Genomic DNA, 22,100 nt, shown 5'->3' on the forward strand with positions numbered 1-22,100 from the left:
AAAGGCGGCCTTCAGAAGAACGACCTTTTATTCTCCCTGGAAAAGAAGTATCCCAGAAATTTTGCTGATCTGTTGGCTCGGGCCGAAGGGTACGCCCGAGCAGAAGAAGCTTTCAAAATGAAGGATGAGGAGATCGTGAGAGAGCGGCAGGCGGAAGACTCGAGCAAGCCCGCAATTGAAAAAGGGCCGAGGGAAACTCGGCCACGATCCCGAACTCCTCTCGGGCACAAGCGCGCCCAGACTCCTCCCCGGGCACGTAGGCAGAGAAGCCCGGAGCGCCGGGTTCGGCGGAGCTCTCCCCCAGGAAGGTTCCGCAGCTATGCCCCCCTCAATGCATCGAAGGCCCAGGTGCTGATGGAAGTCAGGGAGCAGCTCCCGAGGCCCGAAAGGATGCGCACGCACCCTGAAAAATGCAATCCTAATAAATTCTGCCTCTACCATCGTGACCACGATCACGACATGGAGGAATGCATCCAGCTCCGAGATGAGATCGAGGAGCTCATCCGACGAGGTCGACTTAATAGGTTCATTCGGTGCCGGCCTGAGGATAGAGAAGATCGGCCAAGGGCCCTGCCGCGGCCTGAGCTGCCAAGGAGAGAAGAGCAGCCCAGAGATCGGCCCCCAATCAGAATCATCAACTCCATCTCTGGAGAACCTTGACAGGAAGCAGACCTTCCACAGCCCTAGGGTTTGAAAACTTGTAAATGTACAACGAACGACCCTACTTTAAATCAAGATTTCTTTCAGATCTGCACATCTTTTCTTTTTTGGCATGGACTTGTAACGACAGGGGACGACCCCGTCGGACAACAAAAATAAATCCCAATGTGGGCAACGTCGAAGGTCCGATTATTTGTAGATCGGATGGGGGGAGAGGCCATACAGCGTCCTTATGCGCCCCCACAGCCATGTTAGGGACAGGAGGAGAACCTCGTCCTAACATGAGCAAGGTCGAAGGCCCGGTTATTTGTAGACCGGATGGGGGGAGAGGCCATACAGCGCCCTTATGCACCCCCACAGCCATGTTAGGGATAGGAAGAGAACCTCCCCCTAACATGAGCAAGGTCGAAGGCCCGATTATTTGTAGACCGGATGGGAGAAGAGGCCATACAGCGCCCTTATGCGTCCCCACAGCCATGTTAGGGACAGGAGGAGAACCTCGTCCTAACATGAGCAATGTCGAAGGCCCGATTATTTATAGACCGGATGGGGAGAGAGGCCATACAGTGCCCTTATGCATCCCCACAGCCATGTTAGGGACAGGAGGAGAACCTCGCCCTAACATGAGCAAGGTCGAAGGTCTGATTGTTTGTAGACCGGATGGGGGGAGAGGCCATACAGTGCCCATATGTGCCCCCACAGCCCCGTTAGGAACAGAAGGAGAACCTCGTCCTAACCTGAGCTGAAACCGATCACACCAGAAATAGGAGAAGAACCTCGTCTCGACACCAATTAAGGCCCGGCCATTCGAGACCCGGCAAGAAAGAAGAAGGAGGAAAATGTGAAGGAACAGCGGCGGGCTACCCCAACGAAAAATGAAGGCCGAACTCCACTAAAAGCACAAAGGACCTCATCTCCATGAAGAGGAAGGAAGAGAAAGTAAGATCTACGGTCACGAGCAAAAAGGCAAATCGACATGGCGGTGTCTAGGAACCTCCAAGCAGCGTCGACGCCGAACCAATCAAAAGCACAAGAAACTCGGTAATGACGACCTAATATAAGGATGAACAAGGAACCTTCGAACAACATCTACCTCGCACGGGACAAAAATGAAAGAAGTCCGGTGCACGACAATTCAACACGACGTACGGGTAAGGTAGCAAAGACCTTTTCATTTCATTAGCAAAATGTGCGTTACAGGGCCTTGAAGACCGAAAAAAAAAAAAAAAGAAGACAAAAACAAAAAACAACAACAATGACAACAACCACTGCGACAACAAACAGACAAGTGGCAAAAAAAGACACTTAGAGGGACGAGGGACAAAAAGAGCCCTAAGGGGGCCCGGCTTCCTCCGACTTCAAACTTTCGGCTTCGACTCTCATCAGAGAGTGTCTTAAGCTCTCGACTTCTTCTTCCAATTTCTTCTCTCTCATTAGTATTTTCGTATATCTCTGATGAAGCCACTGGCTTTCATTCTCCGCCTCTCGACGTCTTTTTCTTAGGACCTCAGATTCTGCCTCTACGTCCTTGACTGCCCGCTGCTCGTATACCAGCTGAATCTTCAATTACTGCAGTTCGACCTTCTCCTCCCTAAGGGCGACAGATAGCTCCTCTACGGTTCTTCTCAGGGATTGGAGTTCATCGGAATCCCGAACGGAAGCAAACTGAGCCCCTTCAGCTAGCTGCCTTTGAAGGCGAGCAACCTCGTCGGTCGCCATCCTGAGCTTCCCCCTGTATTCGTCCACCTGCCTGCTCCAGCCGGTTCGATATGCGTCATAGCTCGCCTCGACATCCTGGAGCTGTTGCTGAAGGTCGGAGAACTTCTTCGACCATTCCCGATCGCAGTCGGCCCGAGTCGGAAGCCGGGACGAGCTTCCTTCCAACTGGCTAATCCTCTCCTGCGCAGCCGACAGCTCCACTCTAAGAGAGCTGATCCTGGCAGCTTGAGCCCAAGATCGGTCGCTAGCGCACTTTTTGTGTTCCTCGAGCTCCTTCTCGAAGTTCGCTTTCCTCCTGCTGTACTCCAAGATCCCCTTCACGTGGAGGTTCCGAAAGCGGGTGGCCTCCGTGGTAGCTTCAGAGTGGCTCTCCCTCAACCTGCGAAGCTCGCCATCCATCTCTTTCGACCTTTTTGTTAAATGATGAACTTTCTTCTTCAGACGCTGGATCGCGGACTTCAGTGGAATCCCCTGTGGCAGGGGAAGCACTTCGGCAGGACACTGCCATCGGGAGACAAAAGCGTCAAGGTGCATCTCATGGCATAAAGCAAAAAAAAAAAGAGAAGGAGTAGAGTGGAGAAGCCCTCCAGAAGGAGAAACCCAATTTTATTAATTGAATGTTTCTTGAAGACAAGCGACAAAGGAAAAATCGCAATAAAAGAAAAATACAAGGTCAGAGGTCTCAGACCTCTGAATTAGGAGTTGGGGAGCTCGGTGTTCCTAGAAGGAGGGCTGCGGTGGCGGTAGCAATGGGAGAGGGACCGGCTTCATCTTCGGACGCCTCGTCCAAGAAGCCGAGGTCGAGCTCGAAAAATTTCTTGGCCACTTTCTCCTGGCAGAGCTCTAATCCTTTGATGAATGCCTCTTGGCCGAACTTGACGTTCAGGTCCCTCATCTCTGCAGAGGCCTTGAACTCCTCCACTGCTAGAGCCCTGGCCTCCGAGACCAGGACCAGGATCTGCTCCACCAAATTTGCAACCTCGGCCTCCGCCTTCCTCACCGCCTCCTCCGAGATCTGCTTTTCTTTCTCCAGGGCCTGCTTTTCTTTCTCCAGGGCCTCTTGGAAGGTGACCACCTCGGCTGCCTTCTCTTTGAGGCGAGCAACTTCGGTCCGGTGACTCTCCTCCGCCTGGATGGCGTCCCTCCTTGCCCGGTTCGTCGCCTCGATATTGGCAAGGAGCTGGTGCCCGATCTGCAAGGGTGGCTAGGAGGTCAGAACGAATGTTGAGAAGCTAATTAAATGAAGGCGCGAGGGGAAGGGGGAAGGTAAATCTATTTACCTCGAGAAAGGACCCTAGGGAGTTCCAAACCCGCTGTTCGAGATCGGCGCGATCAATCCTCTGGACGACCTCGGGCAGAATGCAGCCATCAATCAGCCGCTTTATCAAGTCCCTGTCATTGAAGGGATTCTCCTCCGGCTCTTCTTCGGAACCGTGGGACTCTTCGATGGCGATCCGACGGCTACTCACCCTGCGGGCCACCGACTTCCTTCTCCTCCCCCTCTCGACCCCGGGTGCCTCCGCGGAACGGACCTCCGAAATGGGAACCTTAGTGGGGAGACTCCTTGAAGAGGCCCGGGGAGCCAGAGGTTCGGCATCCGAAGGAACGTCGACTGCGAAGGCTACCTGGGCAGGAGTGGCTGAGCTCGTCTCCTCCGTTCTTGCCTTCTTAGCCGATCCGGAGGCCGCGACGCCTTTCCTTTTGTGGGCCTTGAGACCCTTGACGAGCATCCGTGCTGCTTCGGCGTCCATTCCTAAAAAAAAAAAAAAGAAAGAAGAAGAGAAAAGAGAAAAGATCAATGATGGGGTGAAAGAGGAAGAAGTGGCACAAAAAAAAAAGAGAGAGAGAAAAAAAGAGGAAGAGCAGGAGAAAAGAAGAGGAAAGGAAAGATGAGATACTCGCAGGATCCAGGAGACTCAAGCCGATATTGAACAAAAACTGCTCCTTCAGGAGGTTGGGAAGGGAAGGAGCCGAATAACCAAGAAGCCTCCGGGCAGCCTGAAGGTCGTCCTCCCCCAGGCTAGGAGCCCGACGGACAGAGTCTCTTAGGGAGCCCCAAGGGGGCAATCCCAGCCTCAAGGTCGGGCAATGGACGAAGAGGTACTTTCCCTTCCAGTTATGGATTGAAGAAGGGGCACCTTTCAACAACTCCTTCTTGCCAAACTGGGGGGAGAAATACCACCAGTCCTTTGTCAAGGGGTGACGCTTGAAGGTGTAAAAATGCCTAAATAAAGAAAGAGATGGCTGAACTTCGACTACGTGGCAAAGGGAGAGGAACCATACCTAAAATCTAAAGGAATTTGGCGCAACTGAAGCTAAAGAAATGTCTAAAAAATGGAAAAGGACGACGACGAAGGGCGGAAGCGGAAGCCAGAGTCCGGCACAGAAAGCCTCTTGATACAGGCAGAAACGGCCAGGTGGGGGGTGGTAGCCCGGTCGGAGGGACTAGGAAGCTCCAGATCATACTCCGGAGGAACTCCATACTAAATCCTTATCAGTAGAAGTTCATCCGGAGTCAGAGAATAAGGAATGGCATCCGGCGCAAAAATCGGACGAGGCCCAGCCCTAGATGTGGGCTCGTCTACAGTGTGGGGGTTCTGGGGGCTGAGGTGGATGAACTCCTAGAACCACTAGAGGCGGAGGTGCCAGAAGACATTTCGAACAGAGACCCTAAAGATCCTGAAGAAATCAGGTGGGGCAAGAGGCGAAAGGTTTACGGGGGACCCAACCAGAGGAATGCGGCAGAAGGAAGATGGAGGGAAAAGGACACCAAGATGGCAAGAGGAGAAACGAAAGTTTCGAGACTAACCTAGATCGCTTCGAAGGATGCAGAGGGGCGAGGACAGGGATGACTCGAAGGACGCTTAAGGCCAAGGTGGACGCCAAAGAGGGTCAGGGCTCTCGGAGAGAAGGCAGACACCGACAGAGCTCTCAGACAGAATGAGACTCCTGAAGGCAGAAAGGCGGGTTTAAATAGACCCTGGGATCCGGCGCTATAATGATCGCGGATCTCCCCAGGCCGGCCCACGCTCGCCACGTGTCCCACTCGCCACCGCAGGCGGCTAAAAGCGACTGATGGCTGACAGAGCCATTACTGCACCGTACCTGGGCCAACGCACCAGCGAAAATTTCGAAAGGTCCCTTCGGATCGCCTCGATTTGAAAAGGCTCCAGCACGCGTGCATTGAATGCCAGAATATCTGAGGGCGATCGTGCTCGGGATTCGAGGGGACAACTTCGACTGCGAGAATTTCTCTGTACTTCCTTCATTCAAAATTCAAACTCGAAAGTAAGGGGACTGGTGTTGGGTATAAAATACACCCCAGCCGAAGTTCGTGACAGGAGTGACCCTCCGGAGATTCTACCGACTTCCGATCTTCGACGACATCTCTCCGAACCTCTCTGGCGGCCGAGCCTCCGCAACACTCCCAAGATTTGCCGACGGATAAGCCCCCACCAGCGTCGACCGGATTGTTCGCGATGGACGGACTCCACCCAAGTTTCCACGATGATCGACCACCTTCTAGGCTTCGTCCGAACCTCGCCCTTGACTTCAATTGCAGGTAGACTCCGTCCGGACTCCTACAGGAGCGGGACTCCGTCCCCGACTCCAACTGCAGGTAGACTTCATCCGGACCCCTACGGGAGCCGGACCTCGCCCTCGACTCCAACTACAGGAAGACTCCATCCGGACTTCTACGGGAGCTGGACCTCACCCTCGACTTCAATTGCAGGAAGACTCCGTCCGGACTCCTACGGGAGCCAGACTCCGTCTCCGACTTCAATTGCAGGAAGACTCCGTCCGGACTCCTACGGGAGCCGGACCTCGCCCTCGACTTCAATTGCAGGAAGACTCCGTCCGGACTCCTACAGGAGCCGGACTCCATCCCCGACTTCAATTGCAGGAAGACTCCATCCGGACTCCTACGGGAGCCAGACTCCGTCCCCAACTTCAATTGCAGGAAGACTCCGTCCAGATTCCTACAGGAGCCGGACTTCACCCCCGACTTCGGTTGCAGGTAGACTCCGTCCGGACTCCTACAGGAGCCGGACTTCATCCCCGACTTCGGTTGCAGGTAGACTCCGTCCGGACTCCTACGGGAGCCGGACTCTATCCCCGACTCCAACTACAGGAAGACTCCGTCCGGACTCCTACGGGAACCGGACCTCGCCCTCGACTCCAACTATAGGAAGACTCCGTCCGGACTCCTACGAGAGTCGGACCTCGCCCTCGACTCCAACTGCAGGAAGACTCCGTCCGGACTCCTACGGGAGCCGGACCTCGCCCTCGACTTCAATTGCAGGAAGACTCCGTCCGGACTCCTACGGGAGCCGGACTCCATCCCTGACTTCAATTGCAGGAAGACTCCGTCCGGACTCCTACGGGAGCCGGACTCCATCCCCGACTTCAATTGCAGGAAGACTCCGTCCGGATTCCTACGGGAGCCGAACTTCGCCCCCGACTTCGGTTGCAGGTAGACTCCGTCCGGACTCCTATAGGATCCGGACTTTGTCCCCGACTTCGGTTGCAGGTAGACTCCGTCCGGACTCCTACGGGAGCCGGACTCCGTCCCTGACTCTAACTGCAGGAAGACTCCGTCCGGACTCCTACGGGAGCCGGACCTTGCCCTCGACTCCAACTGCAGGAAGACTCCGTCCGGACTCCTACGGGAGCCGGACCTCGCCCTCGACTTCAATTGCAGGAAGACTCCGTCCGGACTCCTACGGGAGCCGGACTCCGTCCTCGACTTCAATTGTAGGAAGACTCTGTACGGACTCCGTCCCCGACTTCAATTGTAGGAAGACTCCGTCCGGATTCCTACGGGAGCCGGACTTCGCCCCCGACTTCGGTTGCAGGCAGACTCCATCCGGACTCCTACAGGAGCCGGACCTCATCCCCGGCTTCGGTTGTAGGTAGACTCCGTCCGGACTCCTACGGGAGTCGGACCTCGCCCTCGACTTCAATTGCAGGAAGACTCCGTCCGTACTCCTACGGGAGCCGGACTCCGTCCCCGACTCCAACTACAGGAAGACTTCGTCCGGAACCCTACGGGAGCCAGACTTCATCCCCGACTTCGACTACGGGAAGACTTCGTCGGGGCTCCTACGGGAGCCGGACTCCAAGCCCCTACTGCAAGCGACCCACTCCGAGTTTCTGCTGCGAACGATCTGCTTCAAATTTCTGCCACGAGCGGTCCGTGCCGGATTTCCACTGTGAACCCTCACCCGAACTTCCATTATGGACAAATTCCTTTCGGATTTCTGTTGCAGACAGGCCTTGGCCGAGACTCCTCGACAAACGATCCCCATCCGAGCTTCTACGGAGATCGAACTCCGACCGAACTTCTATAAACAGGCAAATGCGGTGCTCACGTAACCCAATAACTGGACCCCTCCGACGGACGAACCTCTCCAGCACCATCCGACACCCACCGCTGGTCTGTCCTCGGCCAAAGTCTGTGCGAAATCGGGCTACGCCTGCGGGAAGCCTCTGATCGAGCTCCTACGGTGAGTGGTCCTCGCCTGCCGCTTCAACGCCCAAGGCACCCAACAGGATTTGCAGCATCCGAGCTCCTCTCAAGTGGGTAGCTAGCCACCTCTCTCCACCAGATACCCCAACCGAACTTCGGCCAACAGGCCTGGACCCCCTGGCAGGCCGCAGTAACAGCCATGACCCTGCTCCACTTCCTGCGACGGGTTCCACGCGGCTCCATCACTCCCTGGCAGGCCACAGTAACGGCCACGACTCTGCTCCACTTCCTGCGATGGGTTCCGCGCGGCTCCATCACCCCCTGGCATGCCGCAGTGACGACCGCGATTCTGCTCCACTTCCTGCGGCGGATACCGCACAGTTTCTCCACCCTCCGGCAAGTCGCGACAACGGACGCCGCTCCACTCCCCACAACAGGCTCCACGTGGCAGGCCACAGTAATGGCCATGATTTTGCTCCACTACTCTTCGTAACAGACCCCTCCTGGCTCCGAACGGCCCACTGACAGACGGTTACAAAACATCGCCATCAGCCTATTGCACCCTCCGCCTATAAAAAGGGGGACCCCAGATATGTTATGCTCTAAGCTCTAATTTTTATCCCAAAAACTCTGCTAAAATTTCCATTCGAGCACTCCATTCTTGTTGAGGCAGAGAACTGACTTGAGCGTCGGAGGGTCTTGCCGGAGCAACCCCAACTCCGGTTTAGACTTCTTTTGTAGGTCCCGACGGCGATCACGACTCCCTCGACTCCAGCTTCTCCGACGCAGACGAATTTTTGCACCAACAATTACCATCCAACCTATGTTCCCAGATACATACGTAGCTGACTGAATAAGAAAACTGGCTTTATTAATTAGTTAGTATTTGAAATTTTAATTGAAGAAGTAGGTTTGATGCTATGGATTTGTTTTTGGTAAAAATAGTCATTTCTTTCTATTTAAAGCAGATTTTTTTTGTTCTTGTTGGGATATACCGACTGACCTTTGTACGCCGACTTACCCTCGGACTGGTCCGACCGATGCCTGACTCTACCGATCGGACCGACGGACGATTCTGACAACGACTCCGATGGACAACTGCCGACAATGGTTACCGACAGTATCCGACCGAAGGTGTGTCGGCCAAACAGACCCATACTGTTTCCGACCGACCGAACGGCCGAACCCATACCACCGACTCACTGTCGGAGGTGGCAGCCGACATCTGACTTCCGTAAGGCACCAGATCAGCCGACGGTGTCTCCAAGTCATCACCTGACGTCCCGACAGTCGAATACCGACATATAGTCGGCCAACCGCCCAAACACCGTACAACCGCTATGAGCAGTTGTCCTATCAAGGACATGCGGTATGGCCGCTCTGGGGTATTGTCCTGTCAAGGATATTGATTAATCTCAGTGACTTGACAACCCACGGTGATTTGATAGTCCCCGACGATTTGACAACTCCCCAGTTGTCTGCACCATTAATGGCGGGACCATACCGTATTCTACTATAAAATGGGGTAAGGCAACAGTCTTGGTAAGTTTTAAGCAAGCTTTCTCAAGCTCTCTGAGGCACCTTTAAGCTCTTGAGCTCTCTCTCTCTCTCCCTCTCGCTGAGTTTCACTGTTGTCTGGTCTCCTCTCTGACTTGACCGTCGGAGGGTCCCCACCGGAGGCATCTCCGATCAGTGAGGACTTTTGTTGTAGGTGAGCGACACCGACGATCGAGCGACGGGGGGATTGACCGCAACAGATTTGGTGTGCCAGGTAGGGGCGTCATTCGACAGAAGTAAGCCAGCGAGCTCCATAGAGCTTAAAAAAATCTCTCGAGATGATGAAAATCAGGGCTCAGCGATCGAGAGCTACCGGATCGACGAGGCGCTCTTTCCATCGGGAAGAGGCCCCTCCTTCGCCTTCCATGACGGAACCCAACTCTCCGCATCTAGTGGTAACCATGAAGGTACAGATCGCGACGATCGTACGGCAAATGATCGTTCTGACGGACGCGATCAAAAATCTCCAACAGCAACTGACTCAGCTGCCGCAACTGCCGGCGGAACAACCGGTGGCACACCCTATGCCGTCCAGAAGCAGCCGCCGATGCCCGCGTCAACTTTCGTCTCCTCCTCAAGAGCAGCCGTCTCAGCACTCCCATCGAGAAGGAGTAAGGCAGCCACGACGCGACACCCACCGATCCCGACGTCCTTCTCCTTCCCAGCTGGAGCGGGCGAGGAAGGAGAAGCGGCCGCGAACACCGTCCGCCTCACTCTCAAGTTCATCGGGAGGGTCGACCCCTGGGGTTTCACAACACCGACAGTTGGATGACTACGAACGTAAGTTCGAAGAAATCAACCGTTGGCTTGCCCAACTCTAGACGGACGGTCAGAAGTCTTCGAACAACATCGACTTCTGAACCACCCAACCTCTCTCCCGATTTGTCCTCGACGAATCGATCCCTAGTCGGTTCAAAATGCCTCACGTGGAGCCTTATGACGGCTCCATCAACCCAGTTGACCATCTGGAGAGCTACAAGGCTCTCATGACAATTCAAGGGGCAACCGATGCCCTCCTTTGCATCGGCTTCCCCGCCACGCTTCGTAAAGCTGCCAGGGCTTGGTACTCCGACCTCCGCTCAGGGAGCATCCACTCCTTCAGGCAGCTCGAGCATTCTTTCGTGGCCTATTTCAGCACCAGTCGAAAATCGCCACGAATCTTGGACAGTCTTTTCTCTCTCAAACAGAGAGAAAACGAGACGCTCCGATACTTTATGGCCCGATTCAACGCGGCCACACTTAAGGTCCGGGACCTCAACGAGAACATGGCTATTTCGACCATGAAGGGGGGCTAAGGGGGTCCCGATTCACGTATTCCTGGGATAAGACCCTCCTCCAGACGTATGCCAAATTGCTGGAGCGCACGTACAAATACATGCGTACGGACGAAGGAGCTTCCGACCGGCGTCTGATCGAGGATGCGGGCCAGAAGGAGAAGCGGAAGAAGAATTGGGCTCCTGCTGAACCCAACAGGCCCCTCACTGATAAACGGATCTCACCCCGACAATGGAGTCCGAGATTACCTCGATGGCGGAGTTCGAGACCGACGCATCGCAGGTATGACTCCTACACTCCTCTCTCTGCTCCTCGTGCGCAGATCCTGATGGAGATCGAAGGAGCAGAATATCTACGACGGCCTCCGCCTTTGAAGGTAAAAGGCCTCGATCGGAGAAGGTACTGTCGGTTCCATCGGGGCCACGATCACAACACCGAGCAATGCATCCAACTCAAGGATGAAATAGAGGCCTTCATACGATGAGGATATCTCGGAAAGTACCGAAGGGATCCACCGGCTCGACCCCTTCCCGATCAACGACCCCAACTGACTGAAGAGGCAGTGAATAACCAGCTTACTGCTGGAGTCATCAACATGATCTCCAGACGACTGGATCGAGGAATGACTGCTGAAGGGAAGTCGACGAAGAGGCCACGCCAGGACGATGTAATCATCTTCACAGATGAGGATGCTCGGGGAATAGCGAACTATGATGTAAAAAAAAATTTTGTTGATAATGGAAGCTCCACTAATGTTTTATTTTACTCGACCTTCTTCCGAATGCGGCTGTCGACCGACCGACTCAGGAGAGTCTCTACGCCCCTAGTGGGTTTCGCCGGGGAAGCCGTCGCGGTGGAAGGAGAAATTACTCTTCCCGTGACAGCAGGGGCCGAACCACGACAAAGCATCGTCCATATGACATTCATGATCGTCCAAGTACCTTCGACCTATAACGCCATACTTGGAAGATCCAAACTAAATACCCTCAGAGCGATAGTCTCGACATACCATTTGCTGGTCTGATTTTTGACTAAAAATAGAGCCGGAGAAATATGCGAAGATCAACAGCTCGCCTGGCGATGCTTCCAAATCTCTACTCAAAGTAATGAATCGAAGGACTCTCTGACGATCGACAAGCTGGACCAACGGGAAGAGGAGGAGCGGGGTGAACTGGCTGAACAGCTGATTTTCATCCCGATGACAAAGAATCCTAAACAGATCGTCTGAGTCGGGTCGCAGTTGTCCGACCTGGAGTGATGGCAGCTGATAGAGCTGTTGAAAGCAATGCCGACATATTCGCTTGGTCGGCAGTGGATATGTCCGGCATACCTCCGAAAATAATGACTCACTGACTCAACATCGCCCCTGGCATGAAGTCGGTGAGATAGAAAAAATGGACTTTCACCCCCGAAAGACAGAAGGCCATCGATGAGGAAGTGAACAAGCTACTCGAGGTGGGCTTCATCAGAGAAACCACATATCCCGACTGGCTCGCAAATATCGTCATGGTGAAGATAGCCAACGAAAAGTGAAGGATCTGTATCGACTACACCGATTTGAATCGGGCCTGCCCGAAGGACAGTTTTTCACTGTCGAAGATCGACCAACTGGTGGATACGACATTCGGTCATCGACTGCTCAGCTTCATGAATGCCTTCATCGGATATAACCAAATCCGGATGGAATCTGAGGACGAAGAGCATACGGCCTTCGTGACCGCCAAGGGCCTTTACTGCTATAGAGTGATGCCCTTCGGTCTAAAGAATGTCGGAGCCACCTACCAATGCCTCGTCAATAAGATCTTCAAAGATCAAATCAGGCGCAACATGGAGGTGTACGTGGATGATATGCTGGTGAAGAGCGCATAGGCTTCAGATCATGTCCAAGACTTGAAAGAAACCTTTCGCACTCTTCGACGACATCGGATGAAGCTAAATCTGACTAAGTATGCCTTCGGGGTAGCTTCAGAGAAGTTTCTCAGGTTCTTCATTTCTCAATGCGGAATCGAGACCAACCCCGAGAAGATAAAGACGATCATCGACATGCGGCACCCGAACATCAAAAAAGATGTGCAGCAGCTTAATGGAAAGATCATCGCACTCCGCCGATTCATCTCTCGATCGGTTGAGAGGTGCCTCCCATTCTTCAAAACCCTGAGGCAGACGAAGGATTTCTCTTGGCCGAATGAGTGCCGGCAAGCCTTTGAAGATTTGAAGAAGTACCTGACTTTTCCACCCCTGCTTGTAAAGCCAGAGGTTGGAGAAACATTGTACCTTTATTTGGCTACCGCCCCAGAGGCGGTTAGTTTGGTATTCGTCTGGGAGAACGAGAGCCGAACCCACCAACCCATATACTATACCAGCAAAGTGCTCCACGAGGTCGAAACTCGGTATTCAAGGGTGGAGAAGATGATATTTGCCTTAGTCATATCCGCGCAACGACTCTGTCCGTATTTTCAAGCACACGCCATCGTGGTCCTCACCGATCAGCCCCTGAGGGCGATCCTCCACCGCGCCGACACATTAGGATGATTGGCGAAATGGATGGTGAGGTTGAGCGAGTTCGACATCCAGTATCGACCGTGACCTGCTTTGAAAGCCCAACTCCTGGCCGACTTTATCACAGAATGCCCGACTGCCGACCAAATATCGGAAGGTGGGAGCTCCAAAGAAGCTGCGACCTCTGAATATGACCTCGGGTCAACCTGGGTGTTACACATAGATGGAGCTTCCAATGCCCAAGGAAGCGGGGTCGGGTTCCTGCTCATCAACTCGGAGGGAGTGGTTATCAAGTATGCCCTCCGATTCAACTTCAAAGCTTTCAATAATCAAGCCGAGTATGAAGCGCTTCTCGTCGGTTTGAGAGTGGTGAAGGAGCTCGGGATCGACAGCCTCAGAGTCTTCTCTGACTCCCAGCTGATTGTGGGGCAAGTCAAAGATGAATTCGAAGTGCGAGACCCGACCATGGTGAAATATTTTCGGAAGGTGAGAGATCTCGTGGCATACCTCAAGTATTTCGAGATCTCCCACATTCTCAGGTCGAAGAACGCTCGGGCCGACGCACTCTCCAGGCTTGCGACGTCCACCTATGGCACCTTGGGCCAGATGTTCGTAGAGAGTCTCGAGCAACCGAGCATCGACAGGGCTGAGGAGGTGCTACAACTGACGACCGAGCCAAGCTGGATGGACCCGATCATTCAGTATCTGACTGACGGAACCAGCCTCGAAAATCTCGCAGAAGCCAAGCAACTCCGGTGGATGGCCTCTCAATATGTAATGATGGACGGGCGACTCTACAAAAGGTCGTTCTCCCTTCCCTAGCTACGATGCCTGGGACCGACGGATGCGGACTACGCACTCAGAGAGGTGCATGAAGGGATCTGCGGGAGTCGCCTAGGGGGCAAATTCTTGGCCTACAAAGTCCTGCGGCAAGGTTACTACTGGCCCACCATGAAGAAAGATGCGGCTGACTTGATTCGGAGGTGTGAGCCATGTCAGAACGCCAACTTACAACACTGACCCGCCAACCAACTGACTTCCATCGTCGCCCCATGGCCCTTCGCCCAATGGGGGATCGACATACTCGGCCCTTTCCCTCCGGCATTTGGTCAAAGAAAGTTTATAGTTGTCACAATCGACTACTTCACCAAGTGGGTGGAGGCCGAACCTCTGACGCAAATCATCGAACGTAAGATGGAAGATTTTGTCCAAAAATTCATCATTTTTAGGTTTGAACTACCGCACACCATTATCACCGACAATGGACGACAGTTCGACAATAATGATTTCAGAGAGTTTTGTGCGAGATTTCATATCACGCACAAGCTGACCTCGATCGGGCATCTACAGTCCAACGGAGAAGTCGAAGTAACCAACTGGACCATTCTGCATGGGTTGAAGACTCGACTGAATGAAGCCAGAGACCTTTGGGTCGAAGAGTTGCACTCGATCCTGTGGGCATACTGAACGACACCCCGGGTCCCGACCGAAGAATATTCTTTCAATTTGACCTATGGGATGGAGGCAATGATCCCACTGGAGATCGGACTACCATCGACTAGAGTTGAGCAATACTGTGAACCGAGTAACTCCGAGTATCGGAGAGCTGACTTGGACCTCCTACCTGAGCTCCGACGTGAGGCTCAACTCCACATGACTTCCTACCGACAAAGAGTGGCCCGATACTACAACGCTAAAGTTAGGCCAAAGTCTTTCAGATCCGGAGACCTGGTTCTAAGGAAGGCGAAAGTCTCGAAGCCTCGGGATCAAGGGAAACTGTCCCAGGACCCAACAAGATAGCAGACACTTACAGGCCGGGCACCTACCGACTTGAAACCCTAGAAGGGACTGCCATTCCCCAGACTTGAAATGCTGATAACCTGAAATTGTATCATCAATGAATTCTATATGTCCTTGCACGGAATACAATTCAATTTTAAAACTCCGGAGTCTATAAAGTTTGGCTCTCCATCGAGGGTTGGCCCTCGCCAGAAGTACGAGCCTCGATGCCCCGACTTGGGCCCAACATCTCGTTGGGAATCTACAACTCGATTGTCAACTCTATGCGGAGTCTACGTCTCGATCGCCGAATCTACGACTCGATCGCCGAATCTACGGCTCAATCATCGTCGAATCTATGGCTCGATCGCCGACGACACATGACTCTTACGAGAACCGTTCTGTCTACACTAACGGAAGGTCAGCGCTGGCGATGAAACCTCTCTAAGTTGAAGCTGCGCTCCTTCCACAGTCGACTCTCAAGCAACGCGGCTGGCTAACTTGCCGACTTAGCTTCGACTAAGAAGAGCAAAATACCAAGACAACCACGACGTACCCGCCCGACTAAGGTCTGGACAACGGGTATTCGACTTGCGACATGCCGACTTGGTTACGATCAGTCGAAGGATATTCGGCTTGCCAGCGTTTATCATGCATCGTGACGTACCCACCCGATCAAGGTCCGGGCAACGGGTATTCGACTTACGACACACCGATTTGATCACGATCGATCGAAGGATATTCAGCTTGCCACCGTTTATCATACGTCCTGACGTGCACGTCCGACCAAGGGCCGGACAATGGATATTCGACTTGTCATCGTTATCCTATCCGAATACGTCGGACACTACTCGACTATCAGACTCTACGGAATGATCGTGTCAACGAGCTACGTTCGGTGATTGGCCGACACTCAGCCTGACTACAGGCCCGACCAAGGTCCGGGCGACGGACACTCGACCTACAATCGGTACGGCTCTCAACCATCAGATCCTACGCTATTTGTATGACGTTCGGGATGTTGGCCTACGATCGGAGCTTGCGCTGCCCTTAGCACGGCGCACGCTACTGACTACTTTGATCGGCTACGCTAGATCCTATCGAACATCCTAACGAGATATGTCGGAGCTACGACCTATACTCTCAAGGATGGCTCGACAAATCAAACACTTTGAACCGCACGCGAAAAAAAAATTTGAAAAGTCTTTGATTTTGTTAAGTTGAAATGACTTACAAAATTGGATCGAAGTCCGATTACAAAATTGGGATGAAGCCCGATTACAAATATTAAAGAAGAAACATAAACAAAAGAATACAAAGATAACGGAGCAGACACTCCGACTATTCGTCGGAGTCGACTTCTTGCACCGGGGAGAGTTCGGGAGCAACCGGTGTGCCCGCTCGGGTCGGGGAGGGACCGGAGGTTGGAGCCACCTCACCTTCGGCAACTCATCCCGTCGGCAGTGGGTCGGCCTCCTCCTCTGCGGCTTAGTCCTCCGACCCTGGAGGGACGATGTCGCTCAAGTCGAGCTCCGGATGTAGACTCTGAATCGTATCTCGGGCATCCTCGTACCCCATCTGATAGGAGGCGATGCCGCTCTCGAGAAGCTCCTCCCGGTACTCATCCGAGCCACGAAAGTCCTCCACTGCCCGACTCAGCGCCTCCTTGGCCGACTCTGCCTCCGCCTTCGCTATGTCGACGTTGGCTTGGGCGGAGGACAAGTTCTCCTCGGCCTTAGCCAGGTTCTCTAGGCTAGCCCGAAGTTGCTCGCGTTCGGCCTCGAGCTCCCTGACGCAGCCGTCCCGCTCACACCGCAGTCGGTGAACGGAGCGGGTCTTGCGCTGGATCTGCTCGCGAGCCGACTGAAGTTCGACCTCCGAGGTGGCTAGGCCATTGGAGAGTCGGGAGATCTCCTCCTCGAGCCTAGCCTGACGATCGACTGACAACTTCAGCTGGTCCACCAGTGTCGCCTTCTCCGCTTCGGCGGTTTCGGCCCGATTCTTCCAGGCTGCCTGGACGTCGCCGAACCTTCGGTACCCGGCCTTCAGCTCGAACATGCTGTAGATCAACTGCAAATAGAAGGCCGGTCGTCAGAAAAATGAAATGATAAAATTAACAATGAAGGAGAAAGGAAAAAAAGAAGAGCTCACCTGGATCATGATCGGGTAAAAAGAAGAAAGCATATCGGACACCGGCCGACCCTTCAAGAGCTCCCGATCGGCCGGGAGAATGATTACCTGACACAACCTCCTAGTCAAATGGTGGTTGGCCAGGGCCGACGCTCCTTCGAAAACCTGAACGTCGGACGATGCGACGTGGCCCGCCGACCTTGTGTCGTCCGCCGACGCCATCAGTGCCTTCCCCCAGTTCGGTCGCCCAGGCCCGGAGGTCGGAGAGAGACGGGAAGCTCGAGCTCGACTGGGTCCCTCCCGAGGGTGCGATGGGGACCGCCGCAAGTTGTTCGAGCTCACGTGCTTCAGCCCGAACCTCTTCCGTGGGTGGGGGAGCCGACACTCCTTCGGCTGCCCCCTCAGCTGCCCCTTCCTCGGACGGTGCCTCGGGTGGCACCGCCGGCGCCGACAGGGCGATGACCGGCTCATAGACCGACGCACGTTCGGTGTCGGGCTGCACCGCCGCCACCGCAATGTCGGTCGGCGATGATATCTGAGGCCTCTTGGGAGGCCGCGAAGGTCCGACTCCGGGCGTCGGTCTCTTCCTCGCCGCATGTTGCCGAATATCGATATCTGTCAGTCTCACTCTCGACGGCATGCCTGCAATTTCAACAGAGGATCAGGACAAGTCCAAAGATGGATAAAAAAGATAAAAAATGATCGATAGACCAAACTGTACCTAAACGGAGAACCGAACTTAGGCCGACATCGTACAGAGCTTGCTCGGTGACGAGCTCCCTCTGCTTCGGCACCGACACATCCTTCAGTCGGTGAAAGTCCTCTCGATCTCCAGCCTCCACCCGACTGTTTTCGTTCGGCTGAGTCCGAGGGTCGCCCCAGCAGGAAGGGAACCCCCAAGGTAGCGAAGAAGAAGCAAAGAAAAATTGGTTCTTCCACTCGTGGATCGACGATGGAAGACCCGTAATGAACGAAAAACTCTTTCGGAGATTAAAGAACCACCACCCTCAGGCTTTCGGATGGGGTCGGAGGACGAAGAACGCCCGGAAGAGAGAGATATGGGGAAAGGTCGGCAAAATCCGACACAACAGAGCAAAGCTGATTATCAACCAGACTGAGTTCAGCGCCAGTTGCGCCGGACAAAGCCCGTAATAATCCAAGACATTCCGGACAAACTCCAGAATCGGGAAGTGAAGACCTGTCCGAAGGTCCTCGACATAAAAGGCCACCTGGCCCGGAGGCGGGTTGTTAATCCGACCCTCAGCCCCAGGGGTGAAGAGTTCAAACTACTCCGAGATACCGTATTGCTCCCTGAGCCGTTCGACATTTTCCTTCGAAAGTGAAGAAACCTCCACCTCCGGGGTTGACTGAGAATCGTCGATCGGGTTCTCCGACTGACTTCCTCGTGGAGAGGTTCTAGCCATAACGCTAGCCCCAAAAAGGAGAACAAAAAGAAAAATAGCAAAGGAGAAAGGATGCAAGGGAACAGGCATGGAAAAGAAAACTTCGAGAAGAGCTCTCAAAGGAAGATGACGGAAACAACTACCTGGAATTGGAGGACAACTCGACAGGGCCTCAGTGCTAGGAACAGATTTGCAGCAGAAAGTGAAGTTTTGGATTTAAGTGGCCGCATATATATAAAGCCCTTCGACGGTCGAGATGAAAGCGTGCCGAACGAGGGTTTCCCAGATGTCGATACGTGGCAGCACCCGGGCCCTTCCTCGGTCCGACGGTTCGACGCACCTGCCCCCAGATCGAGCCACGTCGCCTCCATCCGCGTGAACGGTTCTGGCCCAATAGCCTCCTGACACATGACGAAAAAATTGCATCTCGAAATTCATTAACCGACGGCGGTTCGTGTTCCCAAGGAGACGGCGATTCGCATTCCCAAAGAGATGGTGGTTCGCGTTCCCAATGAGACATCTGACACTGGATCGTTCGTTGGTACGGTCATCAGAGTCAGAGCATGACGTGATGGAAAACCACTCCTTTCACCCGAAGTCGTCGCCCACGTGGAAACGCTGGCCAACACGACATCCGACTCAGGAGTGGGGGGGCAACTGTTGGGATATACCGACTGACCTCTATACGCCGACTTACCTTCGGACCGGTCCGATCGATGCCCGACTCTACCGACCGGACCGACGGACGATTCCGACAATGACTCCGATGGACGACTCCGACAACTACTCCGACGGACGACTGCCGACAGTATCCGGCCAAAGGTGTGTCGGTCGAACAGACCCATACTGTTCCCGACCGACCGAGCGACCGAACCCATACCACCGACTCACTGTCGGAGGTGGTAGCCGACGTCCGACTTTCGCAAGGCACCGGATCAGCCGACAGTGTCTCCGAGTCATCACCCGACGTCCCGACAGTCGAATACCGATATATAGTCGGCCAACCGCCCAAATGCCGTACAACCGCTATAGGCAGTTGTCCTGTCAAGGACATGCGGTATGGCCGTCCTGAGGCATTGTCCTGTCAAGGACATGGATTAATCCCAGTGACTTGACAACCCACGGTGATTTGACAGTCCCCGACGATTTGACAACTCTCCAGTTGTCTGCACTATTAATGACGGGACCATACCGTATTCTACTATAAAATGGGATAAGGCAACAGTCTTGATAAGTTTTAAGCAAGCTTTCTCAAACTCTCTGAGGCGCCTTTAAGCTCATGAGCTCTCTCTCTCTCTTCCCCTTTCGCTGAGTTCCACTGTTGCCTGGTCTCCTCTCTGACTTGACTGTCGGAGGATTTCCGTCGGAGACATCTCCGATTAGTGAGAACTTTTCTTGCAGGTGTGCGACATCGACGATCGGACGATGGGGGATTGGCCGCAACAGTTCTTATTTACCTTAACCAGCATTTTGGCATGCATGAGACTCCTAAAAAATAGCACAAATGTATAATTCTTCTGCCAAAACTTCTAACGGGTCATTACATGAGATAAATGAAACGAATGATGAACCATCCCTCCTAAGTTCTTTTTACATATAAGCATAGACAGATGACAGAAGCCCTGGTTGTTCTATAAAAACATCACTTGAAAATTTCTTATATCAAATACTTGAGGAAACTTCTTTCACTTTAGCATGGTTTGCATCTGAAACTCTTTCGAAATATATATATATATATATATATTATAAAATAGAGTAAACGCATCCCTGCATCTCCATCCGCCGTGTGGGCATGTCTCTGTCTGCCATATGTGTACAAGAGAAAAAAGTCGAGAGCAAATGTGTCATAAAAAAGTCGAAAGGAGGTGTGTGAGGGCTCGGTCAGGCCATTGACGAAGACGCGCTCCGTCCACCATTTTTCTCTAGCAGAGGTGGGGATAATGACGGTGGAGGCATCCGCGGAGGTAGGGATAATAGTGATGGAGGCATCGACAGATGCGGAGATGACGGCGGTGGATGACAACAGCGATGGAGGCATGGGCGAAGGCGAAGGGTTTCCAGCAACAAGAAAGACCGCCGAAAACCACCCCTTGCGCCCTCACTATACCTACCACCGCTCCCTCACCGTACCCCCCGTTGCTTCCTCACGGGATCATCAAGGCAAGCCAAACCACCGTTGGTCCGCACAGTAGTGGAAGAACAGCAAGATTACTGCATTTTTTAGATAAAAGGAGATCGAGCGAAGAGGCAAGATGTGCCGGAAGAGTTTCCTGTCTGGTCGGTCGCTGAGCAGCCATATGAGATCCCATATCCACACGATGATGGTTAGGAGGAGGCGACAGTAGAGTGGGAGGAGGAAGCGCGGGATGAGGAAACTGTTCCGCAACGGAGAGGTATCTCGGAGGTGGGCTTGATGGGAGTATGGGAGCGAGGCAAGGATCACCACTATGAGATCGTTGGGGAGGCCAGCTACTAGGGTCTGGGCCTCATCGGGTGGGGGCTAGGGTTCCGACGTTAGCAGAGGAGGAGGAGGAGGCCATAGGTCGAAGATTGGATCCGGAAGTGCAGTTCCATGTCTTTCCAATCCTGGCCTCCCAATGCCCTTCTCCGCCTCTTATCACCACCACTGCCACCCTAAGAGTTCAGGCTTAACCCTTCTCTACTTCTCCTTTTTGGATCCATTGACGGAGAGAGAGGAATTGCTCCAGAAAAAAAATGATGATATCAGTAGATTCTGCATCCATTTCTGCGCAGATTTAACAAAATCAAAGGCACATACTTATGTGTCGATGTTGGAGATTGATGGGAAATTCAGATGATGCACAATTCTTCTTCGGGACCCTGACGAAGCCTAGAGTGGGATCATCTTAACCCTTTAAAGCTTTTTTTAAATGTACCGTTATTTTTTTTAAAAAAATTAAAATTAAAAAATATTAACATTAAATTAGAAAAGATTTTGAATTATCAAATTTGGTAAGACTATGACTAAATATATTATGATATCTAATCTAATATATCTAATATATATATATATATAAATAGAGACCTCTCAATGGAAAAACCTTCATTTGACACGTATTCGAGCCAAACTCTTACAATTCATTAATTGGAGGTACACTCACCAAGATTCTGATCAAAACTATTATTTATCATTATATTGCTATATTTTTGTTCCATCTCGAATTCGAAGATGCTGTAGCCATTGATGATAGTAGTGACCGACAGTCGATATTGTCAACTTTACTATTGAAAGAATTAGAGGATGTGCGAGGAGAGGATTAAAAGAGAAAGATAATGAGAGATAGAAAAATTTAAAAAATAATTAAAAATAAAAAATAATAAAAAATTATAAATTTATGAAAGAGCTTTATGAAATCAAAGTTGTTGATTACCACAAGATTTATTTGATAAAAAATAATCACATATCGTGTATCTTACGAGATTCTAAATTAGTATATATATATATATATATATATATATATAGAATAAATGTTCAGCCTTGCATTAACTAAAAAATATAATCAAATTCATTATACTTTAAAAAGAGAAACATGAGACTGCAATGATCACAAAAATTTGGAACGTACATCAGGTTAAGTTAACTTTAT

The sequence above is a fragment of the Elaeis guineensis genome, chromosome 2 (genome assembly GCF_000442705.2).
Source record: "Elaeis guineensis isolate ETL-2024a chromosome 2, EG11, whole genome shotgun sequence".
Taxonomy (NCBI): domain Eukaryota; kingdom Viridiplantae; phylum Streptophyta; class Magnoliopsida; order Arecales; family Arecaceae; genus Elaeis; species Elaeis guineensis.